General features: G+C 40.5%; 1 protein-coding gene across 6 annotated transcripts in view; it reads right to left on the bottom strand.

The window, feature by feature from the left end:
- hap1 (huntingtin associated protein 1) overlaps positions 1–8,084 on the bottom strand; it is a 50,282-nt gene extending 42,198 nt beyond the window's left edge. For 2 of the 6 annotated variants that reach the window (XM_056408317.1, XM_056408315.1), the window contains exons 1-2: positions 8,037–8,063; positions 5,260–5,395 (exon numbers count right to left, since the gene is read on the bottom strand). The gene's annotated coding sequence lies outside the window, so the exon portion shown is untranslated. Of the gene's footprint in view, positions 1–5,259; positions 5,445–8,036 lie in introns of all 6 variants that reach the window. The other 4 variants (XM_056408316.1, XM_056408319.1, XM_056408322.1 and 1 more) reach the window with 4 other exon arrangements.
- Between the last annotated feature and the right edge of the window lie 3,011 nt (positions 8,085–11,095).

Consider the following 11,095-nt stretch of genomic DNA (forward strand, 5'->3'; position numbering starts at 1 on the left):
AGTGTGCTGGGCAGGATGCCAGAGAAGAGAGAAAAACAAACTGTCAGCTGAGTAACATTCATACAAAGCATAATGGAGCTGCAAAGATCAGTGTGTTCAGAAACAGCACAACTGACTCAGGGATTCTTCAAAGTGAACTTTAACCAGAAATAATGTCAAATTAATTTAAATCTAAGAATAGTAACTAAACAAATACGTTAATTTGAGTAATTAACTACTTTATGTATATATATATATTTTTTTTTTTTATTTTATTTGTTATTTTTCTTTATTTTATATAAATTTTCTGATTTATTTTATATTATTTTAGGATAGGAATATATAAGCATTTTTTGCTTCAACCTATATCTTTTCAGTCTTTGTGTTCTGTATATTATATAGAATAATATTCTATTGTATTTGATTGACTGAATAAAATACACAACAACAACAGTTGGGAAGGCTACTGTTCTAGCTACTGGCTTTAAGACTGAACTGAGACTTTGACCTTGGACCGGAGCTGAACTCAACGGAGGTAAAGGACGTTTGAAAAGCTCTACGTTGGTACTCTGTGCAAACAACGCAGGAGGGTGTGTACGTGAGCAGAGGCACACAGGAGGGAGAGGGCGAGACAGGAAGGAAGGAGGGAGGGAGAGAGGGAGAGAGGACACCCACACTGGAGGAGGGCTACATTTGAGACACGGGTATACCCAACGAGAAGCTAGGAAGTCACATTTTTAGTAAGGCGCTCTTCTTTTCACCTCTTCTGTAACTAGACGGAGAGATCGATACCAAAAACAAGGAGTTTAAAAGAGGCCGAACTTTTCAATGAACACTTCATTGCACGCTCTCGCCACAGACCTTCACAAGTCTTTGAGCCCATGACTGGAGAGTTGCTGCGGGATGCCAAATAATAGATGTGGCTTAAAGGGAATAAGAAGGATAAGTAATAATGCATATCTCCGTTTTAATGCTTGAATTCATAACTTTCAGGGCGAGTTGGGGAAGAGAAAATGAGACGGTCTCTGACTTCAAGCAGATCCGTTACAGTAACTAGGGACTGATAAGTTTCTCTATATCCATTATAATGAGAATTAACTCACTTAACTCCAGCATGCACCCCATCATATAGGACGCTAGAGAGTAGTGCACATATGGTCATTATTACATGTCGAAGAGTTTGAGGCTCAGGGTTCTTATACATTTTGACCAATGGATTTCCAGGACTTTTCCATGACTTTTCCATGACATTAAACCAAATGTCCATGACCAAACTGAAATCTCGTTATAAACATGAACAATTTAGAACATTTTGCGTATTGAGAGCGTACGCTGACTTATATTTTGAGCGTCTTTCTTTAAAAAACATATTAATTATTTTAAACTCCGCATAAATGAACATGTGATGATAACACATTTCGATGACTTTTCCAACACTTTTATGATTTACGTTTTTTCCAGGACTTTTCCAGGCCTGGAAATGACCATTTTAAAATTCCATGACTTTTCCAGGTTTTGCATGACCGTACGAATCCTGGAGGCTCCATGCTTTGAGATATTTATCACTATTGTACTTGTCTTACCATTAACTACTTTTCGAAAAAATAACTCCTGTCATAGTATATAGTGATGACCTCACAAAGCCGTGAGACACTACGACGTTCCTCAAAAGCTCCGTATCCACTATTATCAACGTCACCCGGCTGATCTTCTGAAAATGCCAACATCCAATCATCAAGCTGGATTAAATATTAGATCCTCATCAGCAGAGAGGATACGATGACCCGACAGTGCATCAGTATGAGACGGACCGGAGAGAAGAGGATCAGTTCACATTGTGAGCGCAACATTAAGTCCACAAACAATTCACCATACCTGCAACCTGCTTGCACACACACCCACTAACGCACACACACACATACAGTAACGCACACACAGTAACGCACACACACTCTGCATCACAAGACATCGATGGAGCAGACGGATGTTTAACCAGTCACACATCTTTATCCGTGTTGCAGTGAGATATTCTGCTCCTCGGGTTACAGGATCTGTGACATTCACACGAGGCTGAACAATCATATTGATCCTGTATTTTACACAAGGGAGGCGAACGCGTAGAGGGCAACGTTACGCTTAATAAACTAGCAATGTAGCTTTCTGTCCTCGTGAATATCATCCACAGTAACTTACGTTGTCCATTATGAAGCCTCATATACATATATATAGATATATAGACTTGGTCCTCATGCATGCAAAAGGGTTTATTCTGTGTGATAATAACTTCTTCCTTCCATCTTGAGAGGTTTTTTTACTCCAATTGTGGCGCTGATTTTCTCTCAGTCCAGTAATCCATATTATTACTACTGTTAGTCTGTGTATTGGCATTAAGTTTGACACGTATTTAATCTTCAGAGACAGTAACTCTATTTAAAAAGGTTTACTCAACAAAAATAAAAGTTACAAGATTCATTCTGAGGGATATTGGCTATAACGTAGTCAGTATAGCGTCATTAAAGGAGCATTTCAACATTAATGTTACTAAATCACTAAACACATCTTATTGAGTCCAATATGGCTCTTACATTTAGAGCCTCTAATTGCTTATGTTGGCTGCAAAATAATGCCCAAATATGAATTACAAAGAGATATAAAATATTCAACATGCATCCATAATCATGTTTACATCATGTGCAAAAGGTAAATCAACTTTTTACAGTCTTTTATCGGCTTTTGAGGTCTAATTGCTTCAGCAAGTTTTATATGGCTCACAAACGCACAAGTTCATTATTCATCCTGTGATATCATTCATAAAAGGGCAGTGAGATAACACCTGAGAAACAATGACGTCTTTTTATATGTGTCAGGTCGGCACAATGCAAACACAAAGCCGACATCATGACGATACACGGGAAATGATGCCCGACGTAAAACAAATATTGAAGTTAGTCGCGAGAAAGAGAGCTGGACACGGCTTGGGAAAGGGACCGGCTGCTTAGATTAAGAGCAGCACATTCAGATTATTTTAAATATTGATTTAACGGTTTGTCAGGTGTTTAAGTTAAATTCATTATTTAGTCTACAGAATCATCGAAAAGAGTGACGAATATATAATCCTTTTACAATAATATGAAAGGCAAATAAGCCACATACTTGAGAAGCTGAAACCAGTGAACGTTATAAAATGTATGTAAATGACAATTAATTAATTATAAAACTTGGATTTGATTCATTGACTAACTAGAACGGGCACTCGGTAGAGCGCATACCTTCTCATATCACAAGATTGGGCATTGAATTATGGACATTTTGGCATTAGTTGCATGCCAATTGGATAAAAATTGGCCGTGCTATGTGTACAAATAAGATGTTGACCTTTTCATGACCTTGACCTTGACCTTTGACCTGATCGATCCCAAAATCTAATCAAATGGTCCCCGGATAATAACCAATCATCCCACCAAATTTCATGCGATTCGGTTTAATACTTTTTGACTTATGCGAATAACACGCACGCATATAAATACACGGCCATCAAAACATAACCTTCCGCATTTTCAATGCGAAGGTAATTAAAGTGCTGGGAGGGAGTGTGGTGTTCAGACAAATGAGAAAGACAGTTTAACCGATCGGTTGTATCAGACGGAGAGGTATATTAGATATATACGTTTGGGAGGGAGCCTGGGAAAAGACAACAGGCCGGTGCACAGAGAACCCCAACGTGAGCAGGAATGTCCCCCTGACAACTGGGAGAGCTATATCTGGACAGCATTTACACATGAAATGAAAGTGGTCACAAAAAAACACCACAAATACCACTTACTCACCCCCTAAAGGGCAATCTGCTCTGTTCCCCCAACACGAGGCAGCCCTTTATAAATCTGCTTTGGCTCAAAACATCAGACTCAAATTCAAACTTGATGACCTTGTAGATTAGAGCGTTGAGATTTGGGCAGAAATAATAACAACTGGTGTGACTCGAGAGTTAAAGATTATGCGAGTGAGAGCCGGCCAGCTGAGTTACTGACCGTCGTGACCTTTAAGAGAGACGCGTGAATAACAGGACGAGAAGCAGGGTTGACATAATGTTTCCATTCTGCAGATTTCCGTGAGCAAAAAGCCCGACTGTGAGCGGGATTTTGACTTAAAAGATTGTCCTTGTGTTGCTCGATGGGGGCAGAAGGTTTAACCCTCCTGTTACCTTTACATTTACTAACATATTTTACCCTCGGGGTCAATTTGACCCCAGCAATTAAAACCTCCAGACAAGACTGTGTGTGACTACTGGACTTAAAGACTTTGAGTGTCTATTATTAGAATTAATATTGTTTCCCAAGTGTAAGTGTGAGGTACTTTATGTTTGTTTGTTGACTACCTAAATAGCCCTTTAAATATATAAAAAAAGTTGATATTTCTTATATGTTTGACACGGGAAAAAACATCCTGGGGTCAAATTGACCCGAAAGAACACCGACGTTAAACATTGAATGCGGTCAAATTGACCCTGAAGGTAACAGGAGGGTTAAGGAGATCTAGAATTTAACCTCAAATGATTTGTGTTATCTTAAAACACATCTGGTTGTCACATTCATTTCTATTAGGAAACTCTGTACAATATGCAACTGAAAGAAGGCGGCTCAACCACACATTAGATTACACTTCATTAAATCGTTGCTTCACTGCATTGCAGTGAAATGTCTTCGAGGCATACGACACATGCCCTAACATTAACAAAAGTCATTTAAGGGAGTGTCGTAAGACGATTAACTCTTAAACTAAATAATGGAAGAACATACATATTTACCCTGTACACCCATCACATGAATGTGTTCAGGTAATGGATCAAATGAAACAAACAGAAAGTTACAGCGCCAGGTCAACGTGTTCAACCATGAAGGCCAGTGTCTTGAGTTACGAGTCTCGGATAAATGTTTTGCCGTTCTTATGTGTTGAACGTCACAGAAGTTTCCCTCTCGTCGTCGAAAATGAAAAATGCCCCCGGGACATCTAATCAGCAGCGTTGGTTCAAAAGTACAAAGACAAAGTGTGAAGCAAAACTTTAAACGACGGCGGTAAAGCGCTCATAAACTCTTCTCTTGCACACAAAGCATCTCGTCATGTTGACGTGAAACATGAAATCCAAACGCTGCAGGATCAAAGCTGATCAACACAAACTGAGCCACACACACACACACACACACACACACATTAGCTAAATGCTAATAACACTGGACAAGCCAGACAGCCACTTGGTGTATTAAAGAACTGAAACAGACTTACAGGGATCCTGCCGTAGTGCAACTTAGCACACTATGCTGTTCTGTGTCTGGACTGTCGCCGTGAAGAGAGCGTCCATCAAAGGAAACGCGCTCCGGGCTGCTGGGCCGGCCGGCTTCTGTCCTGTCCCGAGTGTGTCCTGAAAGGCAGAGAGAAAAGCAACAGTGAGGCAGGGTGTGGAGGTGGGGCTGGAGGGGGAAAGGAGAGAGGAGGAGGAGGAGGAGGAGGGACGTACAGGGAAAAGGCGTGCTGCTTTATCATGTGTGACGGAGAGTCTCTCAGTCCCTGTCGTGAGACAGAGGCTGAACTGAGAAGAAGAGCAGGAGGCCTATGGGTCAGAACTTGTCCAGATTATTGTTCCCCTGCGGCGGGTCAGCAGGTACCACTTCCTCGTCGTTAAAGGAATTTGGATCAACTGAACACTGCTTTGGTAAAATCCAAATGATGTGGCAATAGTTCGGCCTTTATCGCAGCAACAATGCAGAGTCTGTTTCCCAGCACGACTAGTCAGTGATTTACAGACAGTCATTAATTACTAGCTACGTAAAACTGAACAAGACTATTTGTGGTACAAATGCATGTGGAAGTCTTCTTACCCTCTTCATACATTATTGTTTCTTCTGTTTAACTATAACATTTAAATAAATGTAAAAAATGTTTACCTGATTTGTACCTAATGATCTTGCATGTTTATCCGTATCTACGATTTTCCGTCATGACAAGTTTAGGTTACATCCCGAGGGAGTAATGAGAACATGTTTACTTTTAGATAACATCAGTGGTGTGTACTATTTACCATGAAGCTCGTATAGGCCGATTGTTTATTAAATCTGGTTTAACGTAAAACTAAAAACACACATAAAGTATGGTGTAAAGATATGTGAATAAAACAAAGACTATTTATGCTACTTTATTTTTGTTCTCATATGCTCTAAGCAACAGAACACATATATGTTTAACCTCCTCTGTTAATCTAACGTGTAATCTGACACGGTCATGAGATCTCGAGATAAAGCCAAAATATTCAATTGCATCACACAAGATGTTGTCCAAAAACTAAGAAGCTTAAACCTGTCAACGACGCTGATCTCTTTGTCTACACTCAACAAACTAAAGTAAACAAGTTTCATGACTGAAAATAACAGGAGATCTTCTCTTCTTGAAGAGATCAGCTTTTGAAATGTTTTAGATTTTCAATCCCTTAGTAAAAGCACAGAAAGGCCAGAAAGATCTCCCCCCCATTAAAAACTGGAACAGATACTCTTCAGTAATTCACAGTTTGTTACTAAGGCTAAAATATTACAACTGAAGTTAAAAGGTGAATAAAAAAAGGTGTCATACATCTAAGTGAAATCTACCTGTGATTGAAGCCAAATGTTCATATGTCCTGCTCTAAGGAAATAAGTCAGTTTAAAATACAGTAATACAACTCAAACTCAAATAAAACCAATGAGAATGACTTTTATCGTCATATTACATATAGTTATATACATGTATGAAATGTATTCTCTGCATTTAACCCATCCTTAGTTATTAAGGTAACGGAGCAGTGGGCTGCAGTGAAGCGCCCGGGGAGCAACTGGGGGTTCAGTGCCTTGCTCATGGGCACTTCAACATGCAACTAATGGGGATAGCGGGGATAGAACCGACTAGCTTGCGGTTGCAGGACGACCACTGCCCTACAGCCGCCCCCAATTATACTGTATGATCAGAGGAGTATTGGCTTTGTTCCAAATGTCACAGAGACCCAGACAGACGACAGTCATGAACACTGAACATGGATCCTGAGCAAAGATGTCAAGAACTGAAACGTCCATTCTGCCTTACATTGCTTATGCGAGGGGCTTAAACACCTGTTGTCAAATAAAAGTACATTTGCTTTCCCCCCCGAGACTTTGCTGTTTTGTTAGTTTGTTTTTTAGATGATCGGGAGAAATGAACTGTGAGGGAGAAGTAGTCGAGAAACCATGATCAAAATGACTGTGCCATCTGACAGGTGAGATGTTGTTTTCATACTAGCATCCAAATTAGATCTTCTTTTGGAGCCAATACAATAATAATATAATGATCCTTTTAGCATTAGGCCACACATTTATTAGGATACACTTAGTTATACTTTGAGGAATATAAACAAGTTTAAAAACGAAAAAAAACATTTTGTTTTCATCCTTAAAAAAAAGAATAGTATGTGCTACAGACACAGTATTTGTGTGTGTAAGTGTGTGTCTGTGTAGATGTGTATAGGAGTGTGTGTCTATGTGTATCTTTGTGTAAGTGTATGTCTCTTTATGTGTGTGTCTAGGTGTGTATACGCGTGTGTAATTGGAAGTGTGTGAGTGTAAGTTTAAATGTGTGTGTGTGTTGTGTCGATGAAAGGCGACGTCTTCACTCTAATGGGCAAACGGTCCCTAATAAATAATAAATAGTTTAATGTATAATGTACATAATTACAGACTGCTGTAATGCAACACAAACTATATGTAAAACTCGTAGCTCCGACTGAGACTCGGGACCAGAGAGCAGCTGAGAGTCCGCTAGCTTACAGCTTCACACGTCGGCACTCTTCAAAAGAGCCGCACGTGTCTTCGTTCAAACCGGAAGTCAAAAGGTAACTTCGTTAGTTATGTGAACTATTTAAACTGATATCACACCCTCATGCACCGTTATGGAAAATCTTCTTCTCGACCAATAGGTTTTGGAGAGTTTTGAGAAACTTCCTCCAGAGCAACGACGCGTCTGAAGCCTCAGCAGGAGGGGAAAAGGGAACATATTAAACTCACATGTTGTGTCTCCTTCGTGTCGAATGAAGGTCGCAGTCGGCGTTTAAGTTTCGCTCAGCTGTCACGACCGTCCGGTCTACTCCGGGTTCCATTTGGTCATATTGAAAGCGATGCATCATGGGACATGTAGTTCTTCGACGAAAAACTTTCCCCTTTTTTTTCTTTTTTTTCCCAACCACATTACATTTTGCCAGAGGTAAATAATTGATGATATATTCTTGTTGTGGTGTTTTTTTTAGGGGCCTGAATCACTTGAGACTATTATTAAGTCCACGGTGAATGTCTATCGTGTTCTCATCTTTCTTCTGATGGACTCGTGGGAAAATTAAGCATGCCTCTTTATTAACAACTGGTGACAAGGGAAAGTATTTTAAGCCAGAGAATTCAAATCCCACCCTGTTGATATTTATAGTGTCCTATCTGACAGAGCCCGAGTGTGTGACAGGTGATGCTCGATACTATCTAGATACCTTGACGACACTATAAGCAGATGAGGTGCTGCACTGCTAATAAAGAAACAGAGATTCACCAACATTTAGAAGATGCAATACTTGTAAATAAAAGTGTTTCCTATATACTGGCATAGCAGATCCTCTTGCAGCCACCGACAACAATAAGCGGTCCAAGCTTAACATCTGTCTTATTGTTATATACCATTAGAAGTATCTCTGGGTATTTCCACCTTCTCTTACTTCCTCTTCCTAAACGAATAAAGATGGCCATGTGACTGGACCCAACGCAGAGCTATTTTAACCCTGAGAGCCAACCACCCGGCCCGCCTGAGAATGTGCACAGACATGCTGCAGCACCCTCAAACTTTCACACACGGAAAACTGACCCCAACAAATACCTCTTTGGCCAAATCTTAAAGTCCTCCCCCTAAAGCCTTAAACCCTGAACCCTCAGGTACATTTTGGGGAAGGCGCTTTAAAGTCTTTGATTCGGTGAGTGTTGAGAATGGGATTAAGGCCTTAAACGTTAACTAGTTGTGTGGGTTCTGTCTCCCTCTAGTGGCCAACAGACGAAATGAACAGACAGTGTGTTTCCATTAACATCTGGTTCTAAGCTCTCTTGCACAATGATACAAAATAATAAAAAATATGCAATTAGGTTGATATAGTTGTCACATGCAGTAACACAACGCTGTACACACCACACACTCAAATGCTTCTCTGCATTTGACAAAAAATATGTTGCTTGTTTTTCGTTTGACAGCTCAAAAACCAGCTATAAGTAAGAGGACCTTGAGGGTGACTCGTCGCGTCTGCTGATTCTAAGCTCATCTTTTAAATCAGCAATGACAAGAAGTCCTTGAAGTGTTTCTTCAGTTCCAAAAAGAGGTGAGCAATCTCCTGACGACTGCGATAAGGTCAAAAAATGCAGAAGAAGCGAATATGTGAACGTTGAGTGGAGTGGAGTTAGTTTTGACAGAATGTCGAGCTCAGGGTCGTTATTGTTTTTAGAAAATCCTGCGACTCTTGAACTCACTTCTTTATGCTACTTTATGCTTCATTTGTACAGTCAGTCAACGCTCCAGCTTAAGCGCGTCTTTGCCCTCCAATAGGGTAACTCTCCCTGGTACAGGTGATCAAATGCGTCTCTATACTGTCCATTGCTCCAAAAAAAATTCCTCTGTAGTCGGGCTGTATGCAGTATCTGCATATGGGATGATTAATAATTCACCACAGTCTCCATCAATCCCGCGAGCTAGTGGTCTGCTCCAGGCCACTTCCTCTCCCAAGGACAATGGGGCCATTTCCTGTATAGGGTGAGACTCAGAGGACCATGAGGGGGCGAAATAGGCGAGTATTGTAAAGCAGGGACATCATATCAGCATGTCCTGCCCTTGGACTGAAAGACAGATTTGAGCATCTAGTAGTGAGATTCATACTCTGTGTGCTGGGAGGATGAAGAATGTCCTATAAACTAGCTCATGAGTGTAAGCAGCCTCTCGTTTATTCAGTGGGAGAGAATGTTTTCTACTTTCAAAGACGGTTTCATTCAAATAAATGGACTTTTAAATCATATTGAGCCTAAAACCAAAAGTCCAGGTGTCTTTGGTATAATCCTCATGAGTGAAGTCTTACTTGTGTCCCACTCTTTTAATTCCTGGCTGATTTTCAAAGTAAAAAAAAGGCTGCTGTGTTGAGAACAATGGCTCCATTCTTGTCCCTGCTGCCCTATCCAGGGATGTTGAAAACAAGTCGAAGACAAGCAACATACCGGGGTGAGTAAAACAGCTCTGAGAGGATGAAGTTATGCAGCTATGCCGTCCAATTTAACGACCGGCCCAATGAACATGAAGCCCCTCCAGCAACTCATGATAACCCGAGAATGTCGATTGGGCCGAGAGCTATTTTTAAAAAGAGAAGGCCGTCAGTCCACCCACTCGCTCTGACAAATAAAATGGCCTATATACCCGGCATGTCGCTCCTCTGTCCTCGTCTCTTTCAAAGGAGACACAGAGGAAGACGGTCACAATGGCCACAAAGGAGAGCGCCGTGACGATATGCCCCGTGGGGGGACGCGGAGTACACAGCCTGACCTATCAGTCTGTCATCGTGTGTCACGTATAGCGAGGCACATTTCACTGCTCCATCACATAGGTGGAGGGATTTCATTTCCCCCACCTTGTAGACGTCTAAAATGAATCAGCAATCAAACAGATCTCTTGCATTATGTAGTGTTTTTCCAATCACTTCATCACTCTACCATTATGGATTTCTTTATTTGACTGTGCTCCGGTTATTACAGTGGTGCTCAGGCACATTCACAGTCAGCCCCTGTAGAATGGACATGTTGACGTGATTCTTAAAATCAATCTGAATATTCAATTTGCATTCGATGGAAACTTCATTTCCACATATTTTGGTTTCCTTACACGTCTTTATAACATTAACATTACTTCACCAAATGCTTTAAAGCAAGTAAAACTGGCTATCATGTGTAAAAGGGAATTTATATGGAGCTAATCAAGATTAGTGGATGTATTGAGTATTAGTATCATATTTACAGAAGTTTAAATCGCAATCATTTAATAACAATTTTATTGCAGAATC

Source organism: Pseudoliparis swirei, chromosome 24 (assembly GCF_029220125.1).
Source record: "Pseudoliparis swirei isolate HS2019 ecotype Mariana Trench chromosome 24, NWPU_hadal_v1, whole genome shotgun sequence".
Taxonomy (NCBI): domain Eukaryota; kingdom Metazoa; phylum Chordata; class Actinopteri; order Perciformes; family Liparidae; genus Pseudoliparis; species Pseudoliparis swirei.